Source organism: Pleuronectes platessa, chromosome 8 (genome assembly GCF_947347685.1).
Source record: "Pleuronectes platessa chromosome 8, fPlePla1.1, whole genome shotgun sequence".
Taxonomy (NCBI): Eukaryota; Metazoa; Chordata; class Actinopteri; order Pleuronectiformes; family Pleuronectidae; genus Pleuronectes; species Pleuronectes platessa.
Window position 1 is genome coordinate 13,216,800 of NC_070633.1, and position 19,035 is coordinate 13,235,834.

General features: G+C 41.9%; 1 protein-coding gene across 1 annotated transcript in view; it reads right to left on the bottom strand.

Annotated features, from left to right (window-relative positions):
- Positions 1–19,035, bottom strand: part of unc5a (unc-5 netrin receptor A) — a 143,997-nt gene that overhangs the window by 71,218 nt on the left and 53,744 nt on the right. The window lies entirely within an intron of this gene.

Below are 19,035 nucleotides of genomic sequence, written 5' to 3' on the forward strand. Positions count from 1 at the left end.
AGAGGTTTTTAGAGGCATGCCAAAAGTGAAAAAGTGGAAAAAAAAGAAGCTTTTAAGTTCTCAAGTTGACACGAGGCAGGAGCTGAACCTTCGCCCCTGCTCTGCTGTTGTGACTGCGCGGCGGGTGAGTGAAAATGCATCAGACACCGAGTATCTAATGCATAGATTCAGTGTCCTTGGAGAATCGGTGCTTCTACAGTAAGAATGCAAATGAGAGAGGCCGAACAAGACAGATGGACAGACTGAGTGACAAAGAGAGACAGAGCTGCATGGAGGACAGCTGGCCCTGTGCGCTCATGACTGGGATTGGACCCGTAGTGGAGTCCGCGTCTTAACTCCAGCTCTTAATCACAGCCCTTTAACATCACCGCTGACGGACCAGCGGCCATAAATCCGGTCTCAGCGTCTAGGCCCCGCCGCAGTGTGTTATAGGTCTCTTAAACCGGGTCTCTAACTCTACCCACATTAAGCAAGAAAGGGGCAGTGAGGCGGGGGAGGATGGAGAGATGACCGACAGCTAGACAGCCAGTTAACTTGAAATCACATCTCACATAGAGGAGATGCTGTTTTTTTTTTTTACTCCTCCGGAATCTCACATGACATGTATGAGATGTGAGGGGAGGACACACATTCTGAGAGATGCAGGAGCTGCTCTTCAGTGGGACAATACCACGATTTACAGCACATTCTTAACGCTCGGTGAAAATGCTCAACACAAACGCAGGATGACAGAGTTGGAGCCTACAGCATGATGCCTCCTCCGCGAATACAGTGTCTCTCTCTCTAAACATATTAGCCTTGTGCGAGAGATAAGTAGAAACGGCGAAATAACCTCCTTACACCGCCAGCGCTCAGGGGAGACCAGTAAATCCCAAAATAAAACCCCTTTAAAAAGGAGTGTAATATTAATTTACTGCCCTGAATCCAATATGGCTGACAGACCAGGCATTAACAGCCTTCTCCATCACTCCCTGTGCGGCCGGAGAGCACGGGAGTCCACATCTCTCATAATGAAACGGCAGCGCTCTCGCCGACCTCTCTCTCCCCTTGCTTCCTGTCCGCCCTAACCCGGCCGGCGTTCATCCTTGCAGCTTGCTGATGCCCAGGTCAGGGATAATATTAGGTTGTGTCATAAACACCCGTCTGTCAGTTCCTCCCCCATCACACACACACACACACACACACAATACCTCTCTTTCTTCTCCCTTTATTTTCCTCTTTTTTCCACCCGTGTGCTGAGTTGCTAATTCATCAGCATGAGCTACAGTGAAGCACGTCCTCCGCTGAACCCCATTAATGTTTTGTGTACATGTTTAACTCTTAATGAAAACTAAATGTTCTGTGTCCAATGAACGACATACATCACAGGCTGACACTTTGGCTTTTCTCCCCCCTATTCTCCGAGCACACTTTATGATTGCGGCGCATTTGCAGCGAAGAAAATGTCATTAATATGGCAGCTCTCTATATTCAGGACAACGCAGCTGCCTGACATTATTTATTCTATGTATGTGAGAGCGTGTCGGGGAAAAGGCCACAGTTCATCATGAATGGTGAGTATAATTGCTCTAACGAAGGGCCCAAACTTTGCTAATAAACAGCGTGGGACCAGCGGGTCAGGTGATTTGAAAGTGCGCTGGTCCTAATGATGGCGGCCTCTTCTAATGGGCCGCCTTCCAGCTCTGTGACCACGGCTATTAGCTGGCCGGGCTGACCCTCTGTACTCCCCGCAGACTGAAGACGACAGCTCGGTAAAGCAGTGGGCGAGCCTCACCTCACACCTGCCGGGTTAATCATCTCACAGAGAACGGATGATGTTGAAACAGAGAGCGGTGAAACCGTGGCCACCTGAGACGCCCGACGAGCCGCCACCACGGCTGTGATGAACTCATGATGCTGTTAACTCGCCGCCAGCTCCTCATTTGCAGAGGTCACATTCGACGGCATCTCTCAACTTTTGATGATGTTTCCAATTTGTGTTTATGTGTGTGTGTGTGTGTGTGTGTGTGTGTGTACTTGTGCGTGTCAAAAGGAATGGGGTTAGTCTTCCATTTTAGTACATGCACTTTAGGTTAATGAGGTTAAACACGTAATTTCTTTAGAGAAATAAATTGTCATTTTATGAGCAGGGGATTCCAGTCACGTACTGCTTTATATCAAACCCATAATGGAGGACTGATGCGTAGTAAATTGGCTGAGATTATTGTCATGACACAATGTACTTCAAAGTCAACGTGCACACACACACACACACACGTGCACGCACACACAGGGAGTATCAGCTACTTAACAGACTTCTTGCGGGTCAATGCACAAATCAAATAGACGTACAGCAGCACTACGGGCACTGCATTATACTCCACTGAATGTAATAGGCTAAAGCGGCCATTAATTGTTAAATGTATCTGAGCGCATTGCCGGATCATTTTGTAGACACACAAACAACCGGCGCGGCACGCTAAACGTCTCCCGTGCCGATCGTTGGGCCAATGAAGATGATTTAATTGACACACCATGCTGGATGTGTTGCTGGGGCCCAATAACCGGAACATAGCTCTGCGTGGCTTCCTGCATTTCTGCAAACAAGAATCCAGCAGAATCATTTTGATTCTTGCACTTAAAAAAATTTAAAAATTCAAAGGTTGCGACCTGATATTTGTGTCCAGCTGCCATTCTCTCCCGAGACTGACCTAAAAGCGACGCACACACAAACAGAGACACACACATTCACGGACACACGACAAGGGTGCAGCAGCTGTCAGTGCGCTGAGCCATGATGGCCAGGGCAGAATTCCTGCAGCACACAGACCACCACGTCTCATCTGTCCAGCTGACCACATCAACTCCAAAGTCTCACCCTAACCCTAACCGGCACGAGGAGGAGGAGATGAAGAAGCCACGATGAAGTCGAGCACACTACAAAATAAACTGTGTCTAACTAGAAGGGCACTCAGTAGAGTCCACACCCCCGCCAAGGCCACAGCAGTCCCCTTATGAAACCACACATAATTCACTAAATACAGATTGTTATTTGGATCTGCACCAAGTTGCGCACACTCATGAATATCTGTCCCCTCACATGCGCTGGAGCGGTCCAAAGGTCCAGGAGTTTTGTTCTGCCATACACATCACGTACCGAAAAAAAGAATTGGCTCAAATATCCCTTCCTCCATTGCTCTGTTTATTTTGGGTGACCCCTGTGCATTTAGTAAGTTGGTTAAGTGAGTGGACCAAGACGGCCTTTTTGTCACTTTCCTGTTAAAGAATGGAAATCTGCTTCGGCACCATCACCATCTCTGTGGCACATCTCTCTTGGTCACCTGCTGCCCCAGAACCATTATCCTATCGGCTACTGGATAAGGTGGAGGACTGTGACTTGAAATGAGGCCTGTTACCACTGTTATACATCAGGCACTTCCAGCTCATTAAAATGACCTTTATTCATTACATCGCAAATAATTATCAGATATGCGTCTACTCGAGAAACATATTTAGTTTTTTATATGTATTTTCTTCTCTTTGTATGGATGTCTTTTACTTTTTTTTCATGGAACTCTTTTTAGGACAAACAACCAAAAAAACTAACAAAGGAGGTAAAAATCTGAAAAAGGCTATATTCCTGTAACCGCTGTAACTGTATACGTCCTCAGCAGGCATGGATTGGATTTTCACAAGTGTTGCAGCTTTGTAAAAGTCTTCTGTTACCGACCATCTTCAATATTTCATAAAGATTTTTTACTTGAGTGTCACCTGCTGTATCATTTTCCAGGAGTAGGTGTGTTTTTTATGTCCACATACGAACCTCGTCTCTCACTTTTAAATTGAAATCCCGCCAGTGATTCTTCACTTCACTCCTGTCAGTGTGCCGCCGCCTGCCGTTAATTTCAGTTTTCACCATTTGGTAAAACAAGCATTCGTTTTTTTTAAATTTCACTCCTTATTATCTAATCGGAGAACAGAATTACTGAAAGCATGAAGAATGTCAGCGGGGGGAAGAGAAACCATAGCTGCAGAGGAAATAACCCTCTTCTGTGTTCCTCTCTCCTGGCACTAACACGTCGTGTGCCCTTTGGAGCCAATTACTTTTTCATTTTTTTTTTGCTTCTTCAACAACGTCATGTCCCCGAAGAAAAGCATCATTGAGCAATCACTGGGCATAATTTACATCACAGTGATGAACAGCAGCTATAACAAGTGTTTTATGACACAATCAGCGCCTTACAATGTCCTCGGAAATTAATTCAATTAAAATGACTATGCGGAATATTAAACCATTCCATGTTTAGTTGACATTAACAACAGCCACCTTGTTGATGTTTTTTACCTTCAGAGCTCAAGTTTGCTTAAGTGGTTTTCTGGATGCCAAGTGTCAATATTTAGCATTCACTCCAAATGTAATATATGGAGCTATGCGTTATGGGAATGGGGGAATCATTGCTGTATAGTTGAAAATCTTAAATATGCCTCTGACAATATTAACACTGGGAGTGATTGTATACAGAAAGAGGCAGGAATGGGAGAGAGGGAGAGAGGGAGAGAGGGAGAGAGAGAGAAACTCCATCCAGCATCATATATAATCTGGAGCACGGCTGACTGATGTATGTTTGTCCCCAGATGACAAATATTTACTCCTCCACATGTCTGGGATTCAGAATACATTTTTCATTGAGACAACCATGCTTCAGCGAGCACTCCCTCAACCACGAACACACAAACACATACACACACACACACACACACACACAGAGACCCACCCACACACACCCATTGTTATAGGTCCCTTTTGGGAACAAATAACAGTTGTTCGTTCCCCCTTTGTGTCCATAATTAACTGGTCTTTAGTCTGAGTTATACATATACATAAATATATATATCACAAAAGCTAGCCTATGACAGAAAACACATTTGCAAAAAATCGGGCAACATGCATGAGAAGAGAAGGCCGCTCCCATGTGTATTTTTTTTCTCAATCAATAACTGATGTAGAATTATGCACGCAAACAAAATCGCATTTTAACACAAACATGTTTAAATACACAGCAACAACTCAGCGTCCATCCAATATCCACGCTCATTAAGTTCGCCCCGGAAAAAAAAAATCAATCAATCACTGGAAATACTCTCGAATAGAAAAAATGCTCCGATGCATTTAACAACGTGTAGAGGAGAGGGCCCCCATAGAAGCCCAAACCCGCATCCCATCACATTTCTATGAGTGGAGGCTGGATACTTAAAAAAAAGAAGGAAAGAAGGTATTGAAGCACAGAAGGAGAGGAGGGGAGGGGACGGGGAGGATGAGGGTGCATATGCAAATTATCCTCACACATGCCACATGCAATGTTATTACAATCTTCTCCCATTTAAATGAATAGAAGATTGGCTGCTAAGCATGTACATGGATGCGGGGCTGTGCATCTGTGTGCATATATTAATTCAGGATGCTAATACCCCGCTGCCTACAGGGCTCCCCAACGAGAGCATTTCCACGATAGATGTTCCACCGGAGCGCAGGTTACATCGTCAACTCGGAGAATTGGCTTCAAACGCCGGTGACATGAATCATCTCTCCTCACACAGGCAGCACCTTGGATGATTAAATGCTGTTTTTTGTCGTTAAACAGTTTCTCAACTAAAGACAACAAAGTTGGAGCTGTTAGTTGTAAATACGGTGCACAGCTCAGCCTTACACCTTTAAACAGGAGCCTACAATCTGCTTATTCTGGTTCGTGGATTATTATAATATATATTTTATATATCTTCTTTTCCCCCTCATCTATTTGAAGGAACACCTCAGCAGGGGGTGGGGCCGGGAGGCTGAAGCAGGTGAGAAATCGTACAATAACTTTATTTGTATAGCACTTATCTAAACCAGGTTACAAAGTGCTTCAGAGAAAACTCCATGGCAAAAAATGAAGAATGAATTCTAATAAAAGTAATCAATTCAGCTCAATTTTAAGGGGCAAATCATAGCATAATAACATTTTATAGAGAAACTCAACAGTTCCCACAATGAGCAATCAATTTGGTGACTGGGGATAAGAAAACACTTCCTCAGTAACTGGGAGAAACCTCGAGCGGAACCGGACCCAGTGTGGGCGGCCATCTGCCTCGACCGGTTGGGGTGAGCGGAGAGAAAATGGGGGGAGAGAGAGGAGAGATAGAGATAGAGAGACCAGGAACAGTTGTTTAACCTTATCACATTTGAGATCTGTAAGACTGCGTGTGGTAATGAAAATAATAATACTACTCTTCAAATGTACCTTTCAGCCTTTTTATCACAATAACGTTAAAAGCCGAACCTGAGGGTACGGTGAGGATAAAGGTGAATCTGACTGGCTACTGGCTTGTATGGTGGTGTTATGAAGGCTATGCTTATGTGGCTCGCTCTGTAGATCAGACGTCATTACCTCGATGCCCTTTTTTTTTAAAACTAAACTAAATACCTACTCTTCTAGGCAGCAGAGTCCAAAGCTGTCATACATTGCTCCCAGCGCTGACGCTCCCTGACACCTTTGCTTCAGCTCCTCTTTCAAGGCAACAGCGTCTTGAAAAGCACAGTCTGCCTTGAAACCTACGAGGCCATTTTAAGTTCCTGTTAATGGGATAGAGCTGACATTTTCAGAGGTGTTAGAAAGTGAGGGCGCCTGCATGTGTGTCTGTCTGTGTGTGTCTGTGTGTGTGTACATTTGTACAAATGTAAACGGCTGAAAAGTGAGGTTAAACAACATCAACAGCTGGGGAGTTGGAAATGTGTGCACAGGAGAGCCTGAGTGCAAATGTGAGAATATTTTTATCTCGCTGATTAAATAGTTACATGGTTAGAAACTGCACCCAGGAGCCTGTGTTAAGTTCAATGTACCCTGGACACGTTTTCGTTATCATGCTTCACCTTACCGAACATTGGCCGTCCTGATTATCCTCCACTACCACGTTGTTGGTGAACAACTGTCTCAGTTAACTCTGGTTTTTATTATCCAGCGATGAGCGGGTTAGTGTGGCAGAGTCAGAGTCGTGGCTTTGAGCAACATCGTCAGAACCATAAATAAAAACGTTAATATGATATGTAAAGAAACGCTGATATCTGCAAAGTGAGATATAGATGATAATCAAATAACTTCAGAAGAAAAGAAACTGTAGATATGAAACTGTATTACTCTGTTTACTCTTTAAAGTAAACACCTAAAGATGAACTGTAAATAAACACAGGAGTTCTATAGAGGTTATTACTGAATATATAATAAGATGTCAGACTCTTCTTGAGACAAGAGAAGTGGAAAATGTGTGATGAGCTCAGTCGGACAGAAATCTTTATTTATAATCTTGGAAATATTGAACAATGTGTGGATCATATGTCTAATAAAATACCAGAGGCGTTGTAATGTCGCCTCATGTTATCCTGATCTGTAATGATATGATAAAAGATAACGTCAGGAATCAAAGAACTTTTGTTTAATTTAAATGAAACTATAACAGTTGTGATGTATTTATTTATTGTGGCGAGTTCTTTGTTAGAAGATGAACAAGCGGAAAGATGAAGACATCTGCAGACATTTCTTACTTTGCTGTAATCTAAACTCTTTTGTCCCTGTCAGGATTCTGTAGAACAAGGACTCTGGATTTCCAGTGATCTGATTGGTCAGTAGTTCAGTCTTATCTCAAACTCAACCTGCTCTGGATCAGGTTAGCGGTCCAGCACAAGTTACCATGGTGATTTACCCCGGTCAGTGAATCAGCTTCGTTGGGCTGTAGAACGTTGAGTTGGCGTTTACCCCAATAAACGGAAAGTCTAACGCCTCAGATGTTTCCCCAGACAATCCAATTTCAGAGCATCTCAAACAATTTGTTTTCGTGTTTAGCAGTTTAATTATCGATTGAGTCTCTTCAATAAATCCAGTATTCTGCTCTGAACAATCCAGTGATATAAACTTGGGTATTTTACTCAAGTTACATATAAGCCGTCCTCTTTAATTACAAATTGCAATATGAGAGCACTTAGCCACTTTGCGACACAAATTGGTCATGGCCTCATATTAAATGGTGTCTCCTCAAGAGATGAGGAGCTTTGTTTAAACTGAAATACATAATTCAGACCCAGAGGACGGCAAAAAAAAAGTCCACTTGCATTATTTGTTAGCGCAGTGCACAAATATGTCTGGCTTTTAAATTGGGATATATTACGCGGGAGTAAAAAAACATCTTTGCTTGGCTTTTAAAGAGTGGCGATGTAATGTTCTGTACCCTCAGGGTCTAAGGTCACTTCAACCAGGCAAACTAATCGGCTGAATAAACACAAATCCCACACAAACACTGCAAAGAACCCAACCGCAGAAGTTCTTAAAAAAGGAATTCATCTCAAGGGGCCACAGAATATTTTGAGAAATTCATGAAGCACAAAAAAAATGCCCTGCGAAGTCTGCCCAGACCCGGGAAACACTTGATAGATTTGGTTCATTTGAGAGGAAGATTCAAAACAGTCTTTGCTGGAGCAAATCTGGGGAAGTTAATGCCTCCGATTCTTCAAAGCTGCACCTGTTTGTTGGCTCAGCGCATCATGTATTTTTTTTTTTTTTTTTCAAAAGAGACACCGAGATTTAAACACATTTTGACTTAATAACTACACGCAGTCCTCTGAGGAGCTGAAGATATCCCGAGCTGTCAGGAGGGGCAGACGCAGTCGCGGTGTTTGCCACCCGAGGCACGCACACGCTCACGGATCTGTCGTCCCCGTACACTTAGCCAGAAACGAGGTTATCCAGAAGCGAGCTGATTGCAGAGGCACGGGAGGAGAGAGAAACGCAGAAGGAGAAAGGGAAGAAGGCGTTCTTCAAATCTTTGAAATGGATGTTAGGAAATAAAGGAAAAGGAAGGAAAAGACAAGAGACAATTTAGATTACCAAGTTAATCCTTTAATTACTGGATATGCCGGCGGCTAAAATGAGAGGTTTCACACGCTGCGTTTTACAACAGTGGAGCGATTCCAACTGCAGGAAGTGAGGCAGAGTGCCATAATGATCCAGAGCTATGAAGCTTAAAATAATGGAATGTCAGTACTGCTGGTAATCTATGTTGTTTATGATGTTGGGGGGGGGAGGAGGACTCAGCAAAACACTGCAAATATCAATTTGGCGCTGAAATGCAACTTGCTCCCCGTCCTATCGCTCATATTACAAACCTCTGTTACTTTGAGAGCTTCCCACTTCCATGAAACAGTGTCTCCAACAACATGTCCTCACAGAAATCCCCAAAACACGGCTTCAATTTGGCAACATGACAAAACCAGCAAAGGGAGAGAATATAACTGCTGATGTCGGCAGAAGCTCCTCGCACTCTGGTTCAGAGGCCTCTGACACAAACTGCTGGAAATGCGAAGGCCCCTGCGACACTCGTCAACCACGTCACCCCCCCCCCCACTGCCATCTCCTTCCTCTTCCTTCGCCAGCCTCCTCCTCCTCATTTCATAATTTATCCCCCCTCCCTGGCGACAGAAACGGAGGATGACTCGTACCATTTAATTAGTGTGACGGAGCATGAAGGCTCCTCGGCATCAGACAGCGAATTAGAACACAACACGGAGATACGGCTCACATAAAGCATCACCTGTTCGAGTCTAATTACTGTACCACAACGCCGCCGCTCCAACTTTCCAATTTAACGAGCCACCAGCACTTACGCCGGCGATGACACATTATGCCACCGGGCGGGTTTTACAGTACACGCCACAGATTGGAGGAATACATGCTGACACACGGTGAGGAAATGATGCAGTCACATTAAACTAGGTTTTAACCAACGTAACTGGCATTAGCATGTGATCTGTTTGTTGATGCCCCGTCTGGGTAGAAGAAAGAACACGTGTTAATTGCCAGGTGTAAATGCGCACACACACAACACCGGGAGCTGACGGCCTGGTTTGAATTGTTGTCAGAACTCAGGGAGGTGTAAATGCAATCAAGTCCTCATTCACAAGTCAACCTGACTCTTACTCGTAACAGCCATTCTTTTTTTCTTTGCAAGAATAACACACCCAGCAAACACAATTCAGCTGCTTCAACGTATTGAAGCACTTGTCGACGTCAGTCTTCCACGTCATACATCAGCTCAGTGCTTGGTTTGCCCGGTGACAGATTCCGATTGTTAATATTAGTGTCTGACAACATTACGGACAGGGTTCCTACAGAGACAGATCTTTTTCCTAAAGTAGTATCCTATTTATTTTACTATAAAAAGTAATTTCGTCGCTCTGTTCAAAACCCTCAGCCTCCACTGTAAACGTAATAATCATGATTTGACCTTGCAGAACACGGGGGTTGCAGGTCAACCACGGCCTTGATTGTATTTATTGTTTTATTTCTGTTATTGTGTGAGTTTTAGTGGTGGAAGAGATATTCAGATAACAGCACACAATACTACAAAGACCAAACAAAGATAAGAATGCATCAAATTTAAATGAATTCCAAATCAGTTTATCTGAACTGCAGGTTAAGTAGGCTTTTCATACAAGTGGGTGTGGGAGGGCAAATCACTATGGTTACATACACATACTCACCAAATCGAGAGAAAAGCAATTATCATACTAGTGAGAAGATTCTCTATTCTTGAGTTGAAAAATAAGAGAAGGGGATATTTTTGATTACCAATGAATGGATTAACTGATTGATTGATTTGTGCTTCAATATTTTGTCTAAGATTAAATAATTACATATTGATAATAAAAAAAAAAACCATCAGTAATGAATTAAGATTAATACTTCCCAGGATCATTAGCATCAGTCCGATACTGATTCATTCATTACATCAGTATGTAACGATTCAAAGGATTTTTTTTGTCATATGTAGAAACAAGTTCAATTAAATTATTCCATTTCCTCATCTGTACCTATGTTTGTTAGAGTTAAACTTGTGTTCTTTATTGCTTAGTTGACCTTTTTTTTTAGTTAGTTCCCTAAATTTTGTAGCCCTTTTCTAGTTCATATATTATTCTAAATTTCTTTAATTTTGTAACTTGCTAGCAATTTTCTGAACACTTCCAATATTAAAGCAGAAAATGGGGAAATTTTTCACCTTCTGAATGGTCCCTGACAAAGAGACAATGTCCATAGTGCATAGTGGTGCAATATTAGATTGGTTTGAACTCACTCGTCAGCAGTTAACAGCAAGTACAGCTTCAAGTGATTGGTACAGGATTAGTGAAATTAGTGTAAGTAACCAAGATCTATGGATCCCAAGAGTTTAACGTACAGACTGACTCTGCAGACTGTGACGCTCCCAATAAATAATTTGATTCTCTCATTGAACAAGTTAAGGTCCACTTGGTAAATGAGAGAATTTGTCTTGACAGGAAAAGACAAGACCACTGTGATTTAGCGATGCATGAATAGAAATACTTCTTTTTATTGGAGGGAGCAGTGCTTTAATTGCTGAAAACGCACCCCCTCGTCCACTCCAGGTTAATCTGCCTTAAAAAATTTTTTTTCGAGTTTTCATGGTCAATTTAAGACAGGAAAATTGCAAATGATGTCTGTGACTTTGGAGAGTTAAATTTAGCTCGGAGTGTTTGACAGCAGACACATGTAGCAATCAGTAGCAGAATTAAAAAAAAATATAATAATAAAAGAAAAAACACAGATACAGATCATTTCCCATCAAATCCTCAGCGACAGCAGCTGGTTCCACAGCCTCCTCCCTTTAATGAATATTCCTGTAATTGAGAATGACTCGTGTTACTTGGCCCTCATCTGTGCATTAGTAATCACTCCTATAATTCAAACTAATTAAATAGTTGTCCCGACAACCCTGAACACTGACAGGTCAATAATAACAATAACAACACAGGTCCCGCGTGCAGTCGCTGTAGACGTCACTGAGGCGACAGTGAATGAAAATGCACTTGGTGTTTCTGCAGTCTTCTCTCCGCACACGGTCTAATTTATTTTACTTTAACAACACTAAAGCTGCTATAAAGGAGCGAAATGAAAGAGACGGTAACACACTTGAGCACAGAGCTTGTTCTGCCTTAACCCTGCAGATCAGATGTAATGTTAAAGGCTTTAAGCTACTTTGGGCTCTGACTGCTGATGCTGACACAATGTAATTCCCCCACACCTGTGAAACACAACTAGCAACACTCTGTCCTTTGCTGCTTCATCAGTTTCTTTCACCGAAAAGCTAAATGAAGTGTTGAGGGGCTGAATGGAATTAATAATGTCGTAAAGCAGAGAATCTGGAGGAAAAGGAACCACAGTGATTAGCAGGATTATGATGAGCGTTTCAATTTGGACAGTCACAGATATACAGCTGTTTTCGGTTTGGTGGAAGTGTAGTGTTGCAGTAATGGGGCTGGTGATATTTTAGAATTTGGTTCCTGTCGACAAAGTCCCAAAGTCAAACATGTCTCATTTCTTTCCGACTTCCATTTCCTGTCTTGGGGCTTAGGGTAACACATACGCAAATGTAGCAGTGGTGAACCTTGGCCTCATGTCCACTTCCATTATGTAGAGAGCGAGGTGGACGATCAAACATCCGCCTCTGACCCTGATAGAAGTGTTGAACCAGCCGGTACTCTGTGATGCCGGACATAAGTATATATATATATATATATATATATATATATATATATATATATATCCGCACCACAAAAAACAGAATGCCTGGCAGAACTGGAAAATGCTCGTCAAACAACAACGGACTACGGACCACACAACTGATGTATGTGTGCGTCACAACCTGCACTGCCCACATTGAGCAAGCACTGATAGTTAATTTGCTTCAGCAGGTGATTAACATTCGCCTGCATTTGAATATGTTTGACCGGGCCCTAATTCACCCAGTCCCTCCAAATAATGATAAATATTTGTATATTCTACAAAAGTATCTTACTTCAAGATGGACACTGTGGGTAATTTGTATTTGTTGCGATCTATTTTCGGGAAGAGGAAGAACACACATATGGTGAATATATATTTATGGCCTCAGAACACAGCATGTGAGCTCAGAACAAACTACAGTGCTCAAGTTCATGACAACGAAAGGACACATCACCCTGTGTAACATTGTGGCTCGCTGACGTGTTTTTAATAGGTTGTGGAGAACAGTGGAGCTCTGGGGCACAGAGGAATCAACAGCAGTGTGTACACCTTATGATATAAAGTCAATACTCGATAGTTTTCTCTGGGTTGTGAACTTTTCATGGGATTCAACTGTGATGAGAACATTCTGAAGTTTCACAACACCTGGTCTGTAAAACCTTTATTCATGGATCACAAAGCAAAAGTTCACGATGGAAAGTAAACCTGCAAACATTTATACAAAAATTACAATATTTATCCTGAACAATAGCTGGGAGTGGAGCCAGTCCTTCAAAAGGGAAAGGGGTATAGAGAAAGGATGGATGGATATTCTGAAAAATTGACCTTCTCATGATGATATATTATTAATGTTTTCACATGTGAGCAGCATTTTAATGTGTTGCCAGTAAGTACCCCATATGCTCTGTTCTGTTGCATGTAAAAAATCATGTGAAATAGACTGTGACTACAGTTGTTATAAAGCAAAGACAGATTACTAATACTCTGGCAATAGAGAGAGTACCAGTACATCAAAACCACACTAGTATTTGAGTAATTGTACTTGGTTCCTCCCCTTTTCCCCAGAGGATAAGGGTGTGTGTGCGTCTGGACCAGATAAGCAGCGAACAGGGGACCTTCTTCCTGGGCTGATGATCTCCTGACAGGTGACGTGATGAGGTGGGACAGCGCCGCTACGCTGCTAATAACACCTCACCACAAATAGGATCTGAGCACATCCGCCGTGTGATAACCAGGGAGCTGCTCTAAATGTACAGAGGGCACTGGGAATGTTCTTCATCTTTCCTCTCAGTTTCTCCTCTGCACTCTTATCTGATGTTTTTGTTATATGACAATAAAGCAATCTGAGAGTAGACAATATGTAAGGGACTGAAAATGTTTAAAACTCAAAATTTGCAGTTCCATAGTTGAAAGGTTCGTAATTATTTCTCAGCCAAGGACCACAGTACAAATACAAATATTCTGTGGACCCCCTCATGTACAGTATTTGTCCTCTGGAATAATTTGACAAAGCCTAACTTATTACACTTCTACTTAATTAAGAACAATGAGAGAAACGTCTTAAAGAGATAAGGGATAACTGAAAATATTTGAACCAACACAAAATACAATATCATGATAATTCTGACGGATGACACCCTGGTGCCATGAACCACTTGGAGTCCACAGACCTCCAGACCTCCATTTGAGAGCCGCTCCCACATAGCAAAAATGTATTAGCACGGCTTCGTCCCACACTGTCCCAGTGCCACACCATTATCCTGCCCACATACCGCATGAAATGATGGCACTTAGAAGGTCCGCTCCCGTTTGCCAGATCTGGGCCACAATAAGCTACAGCCATACAGCATGTCAAGCGAATGTGCCAAAGGTGAATTTGTTTTGTGTTAGTTACACTGTATTCATCATCTACCACATGGGCCTTTTAAGGTTCAAATCCAGATTACTCTTTGCCTAGAGTACCGCATGTTTGCCAAAAAAACTGTTTTGGTATAAATGGGCCATATTTGCTTTTTCACAAGCGGGCAACTTCAGGTTCACATCCATTTTGTTCGGGCCACAAGAAGGCAATAGGTGCTGCATCATTCACTGAAGAGGTCCATATCCTTACGCTGGCTGGGCGGCCATGTTTCAGTAAAATGAAATTTAAAAAGTTTCACATTGTTTCTCTATTCGGTGAAACTAAACATCATTTACTGCTCAATATGCTAAAAACGTCTGGATGTAATATCATCTCCAAAGTTCAATCAACTAGAAATAGACTAACTACAAATACAGCAGATGACTACGACGCCGCCCACAGTTAAATCTGCTCTACAGGCTGTGTCTTTCTGCTACACTCTACAAAATCTAAAAATCAACATATGTGTGGGTCTTTTTCTGGAAGAGCGGCAGACGTGTATCGGTAGTAAATGTATTATTTCCACGTCACTGTCAATACAATAAAGTCGTCAGCACAGATGTAACAGAGCTGCCAAGCTACAGCAGCTCCGCTGGCGCTGAGGGAAACTCAATATATCACCACAATGGTCAGCATCTTCCCCCCCCACTCGCATTGCAGAGAGGTTACAGCATCCCGAACAATTCACAGATTCTTCGAGCCGTCCTTGAGCTCCTCCAAAGAATCCAGCCTTTCAATCTGTCATGTGTGGATGGTGAATACTAAGAAAAAAACACACTATGATGACAAATTCAGCAAGTTGCCTTTGTTGTTCTACATGTGGAGCTCAGCGGAGCCTTCTCCTGACTTCCCCCCCGCAACAATGGCAACAATAGCTGTTCTGGGCCTTTTCCTCCTGCCTGCTTTCCCAAATCCATAAAAAGCCTTGATGGCCATGGTCTACATTACAGACACAGAAATGGCTTCCACATCCAACCCAATAATGTGCACAAACAATAGCAAAGCATTAGGAGCCTTGCAATAAATATCTGAAAAGAGGCACTTTGCTGGGGGAAGAATATACCAACCGAATCCAAGCCATGAGCCGGTAGGAGACATTGTATCACGGCTGTCATCCAATGGTTATAAAAGTGTGATGAATGGTTTGGAAGTGCTTTAAGAGCAAGAGAGATCATTATCTACATTAATAAGAGCACTTTTTTATAAATTGAGTCCCTGTGTTCTTTCTTCTATAGGGTACGAGGGGGAAACAGTGCCGTCATGACTAACTGCAATTAGGCCTATTCTTTGACTGTAAAAGTACCAGGGAAATGGGAGTTAGAGACTATAGGCTCACACTGGGAGCATTTGAATGTCGTTTGGATAATTGAGTGTTATTCAAGGTTTTATGGGGAGAACTGCTTTGAAATGCAAGGCAGGTGATGGCCCTGACGGAGCGCCTGTGAAGGAACCACCTGGCGAATTTGGTTTTAATGGCAATTCAGAATTTGAAAGAGGGGGAAATGTTAGTCATACTAAATTTAACATGGCAGGCCTTGTTTCAGTTTGAGATACTCTGTGATGGGCCACTTATTCCTGTGGAGTCGGATGTAGTCTGGCTCCCAGGTAAATATCCACATTAGGGAAAGTGTGGGCGGACCACTGCCGGGCTTCTCAGAGGTTTAAGAAAGCAATAAAAACTAAAAACAATATGTTTTTATATCCGTCAGTGAAGCAAATGTTGGATGAGAAACCAAATTTTTTTAGTAGGGACCACTTACTGTTTGCTAGGTGTTCCTCTGTTGTTTGTAACATACTGTAGGAGATAGCCTGTAGTAAAAATTGAAATCACTTGTCTTCAAGCCTCCACTCAAACCTAAAAAGTAATTTTTTAATCAAGCATCAGTGCTATAACAACACAGATTAAGAATTCACCAAAAAGTAATCGAGGCTTGGTCTAAAAAGGGATGAATGTTTGAATGTATTTTAAGCATATTAAGGATCATCAGTGACTTAAAAAAAATTAGATTTTCTATCATACAGAGTGTTATAATGTTAATTTCATCTTTCTGTAGTCGGTAACATACTGTTATTTGGTTTGGCTTAACTCAAAGACTGGAGGCAGGAGGAATCCTATAATCTGTCTCTCCATAAAAATATTAATATATATAACTCCATCGATTGCAAAACCGTCTTATTTACATGTATGTTGATTATATTGATCTTCTTTCAGTTTAATTTGTTATTCTCCCATGAGGGACGTTGAATTGCAACATGGCATAAAGATGGCATATCAGATGAGGTGCAGATTAAGAACTAGCAACAAGTCAATAAAAAAAGTACCGGTAAACTAAAACAAGTAAAAGCAAGTGAAAGCACTAATTTGAAACTACTGGAAGAAAAGAAAAACAGCAGCGACGACTGAAACAACAGCGAGCAAGGACAGCACCTCAGGGCCAGAACCTGCTGCCAAAATACAGTGAGTGCAAATGAATTGATTTTACTGTGCACACTAAAAAGAAATGTTGGACTCTATTACACTTGGCAATGAGGAGTTTTTAAACTGTGCTCGAGGAGAAGCCGCTCACACTCTGTTTTACTCACGGTGGGAGGTGATTTGTCATTTTCTTTGAAAAGATAACTGACAAAGCAAATCATCTTCTTTCAACGCGTACAGCTTCTGGTTGCTTTTCAGCCACCAGCTCCCACTCATCTTATAATAATATACAAATCTATTTATGTGATTAAGACATAGACATTAAGACACAAGAAAAATATTTTAAAATCCATTAAATACATCCAAATAACACTGATAGCTTCCATCGTGAAGATTTACTATACACATGGAGTAGTGTGGTGAGCCAACACAAGTATTTGTACTCGTAACTATTTTTTGTTGTGACGTATGACGTATGTGATCGTAACATATTCCTGTTACCATTTTATTCTGATATGACCGACACTGGCCTCACTCAACTTAATCAATGGCCCGTTCTGTGGATAAATAGGAGCCACCACAGCTGTTTTAATACAAAGGAAAAGATGGGTGGAGAGAGAACAAAGAGCGAAACAAAGGTATTTCAGACAGACTCATGTTTCACACACAACACTGTCATGTTTTATATATATATATTTTTACTGTTTCTAAGATCCTCTGGACAAATGACTGAATTGTCAAAGCACTTGTCACCGTGCTGCGGAAGATAAAAGCTGATTGTATCCACTCTTTTCAGATTTAGTATCAGGAGAAGATGTCTTACCTTCGAAAATGTAATGATGGAACCACAGTGACATTAAAAAACACTGTGGTGTTATCAACTTTGCAGTGCTAGTTCTGTAAGTACAAATCCATTTTTAAATAAATGTATTTTACCTATTATCATGTCTGAGCTGCATAAATTTACTCTTCAGGGTAAATGACTAGGGTTGGGTACCGAGAACCGGTTCCAATATGGCACCGGTTCCAATACAACCGGTACCTACCTGGACCGAAATGCAACGCAGATTTCGGTGCTTCATTTCGGTGCCTGAGCCAATTGAAGACTAAGGTCTTCGTTCCTCCCGCCTCCTCACACTTCCACTCCTTCCTTCACGGGAAGGTGCGCCTTCGGAGTCAGAGTGTGTGTGTTTTGTATTTATTTTTATTTATTTAAGTATAGTGTGAACTTTTGTTAACAGTTCATATATTATTCATAATTTTAAGTTAAAAAGTGTTTTGTATTTATTTATATTTATAATCTACTTTAAACAGTTCATGTATTTGGAATAAAAAAAAGCCTTTCTTAAATGTTGTCAAGCATCGTATTGTGCACCCTTTTTTTTTTAAGTATCGGTTCAGGCACCGTTTAGGCACCGGTATCGTTTTAAAAGTATCGATTAAGCACCGGTATCGGATAAGACCAAACGATACCCATCCCTATAAATGACAAAAGGTTTTGCCAATTCATCAGTGTAACAATACAAGAAGTAAATAATTATATAAGCATATTTATTTAATCTGTTGTTAAGACATACCTATTTCCGAGGTTGCTGTCATGTGTTCAAACTGACTTTTATTAAGTCAACAGGTTCTGTTTACTTATTAACATTTAAAAGAGATGTTCTGATATCAGCATCAGAAATGCTTCTGATAGGGCTGCAATTGTCAGGTCGGGCATGAGCAAGTACACAAATATATGTCGAACAAATACAATGTCTTTCAAGTCTATTAGGTTCACACAGATAAAACTACAGATTTCTTGACCTGGGAATAACTAACATATAAATTTAGATGAGTGAAACTTGTGATTTCCTTTTACTTTTGTTCTTCGTCGTGAAGGATCAAAGTTCTGATGTCCGGTGGCAACCCAACCCTCCCCCCCACAACATACCCCTCCAGCCGAAAGACAGATTGCCTATTTTCCTATCACCTGTGCTGGGGCCGGACCCGTGACACCTGCTAGGCGAGCACGCTTTAGTGCTCGCCCTGTCAGCTAACGTATGGGTCTATTGATGTGCTGTGACTGGGCCGGGCTGATCCTACCCAACACGCATTAGGGCCAGCTGCTGCTCCTCATCTGTCTCCATGTGCAT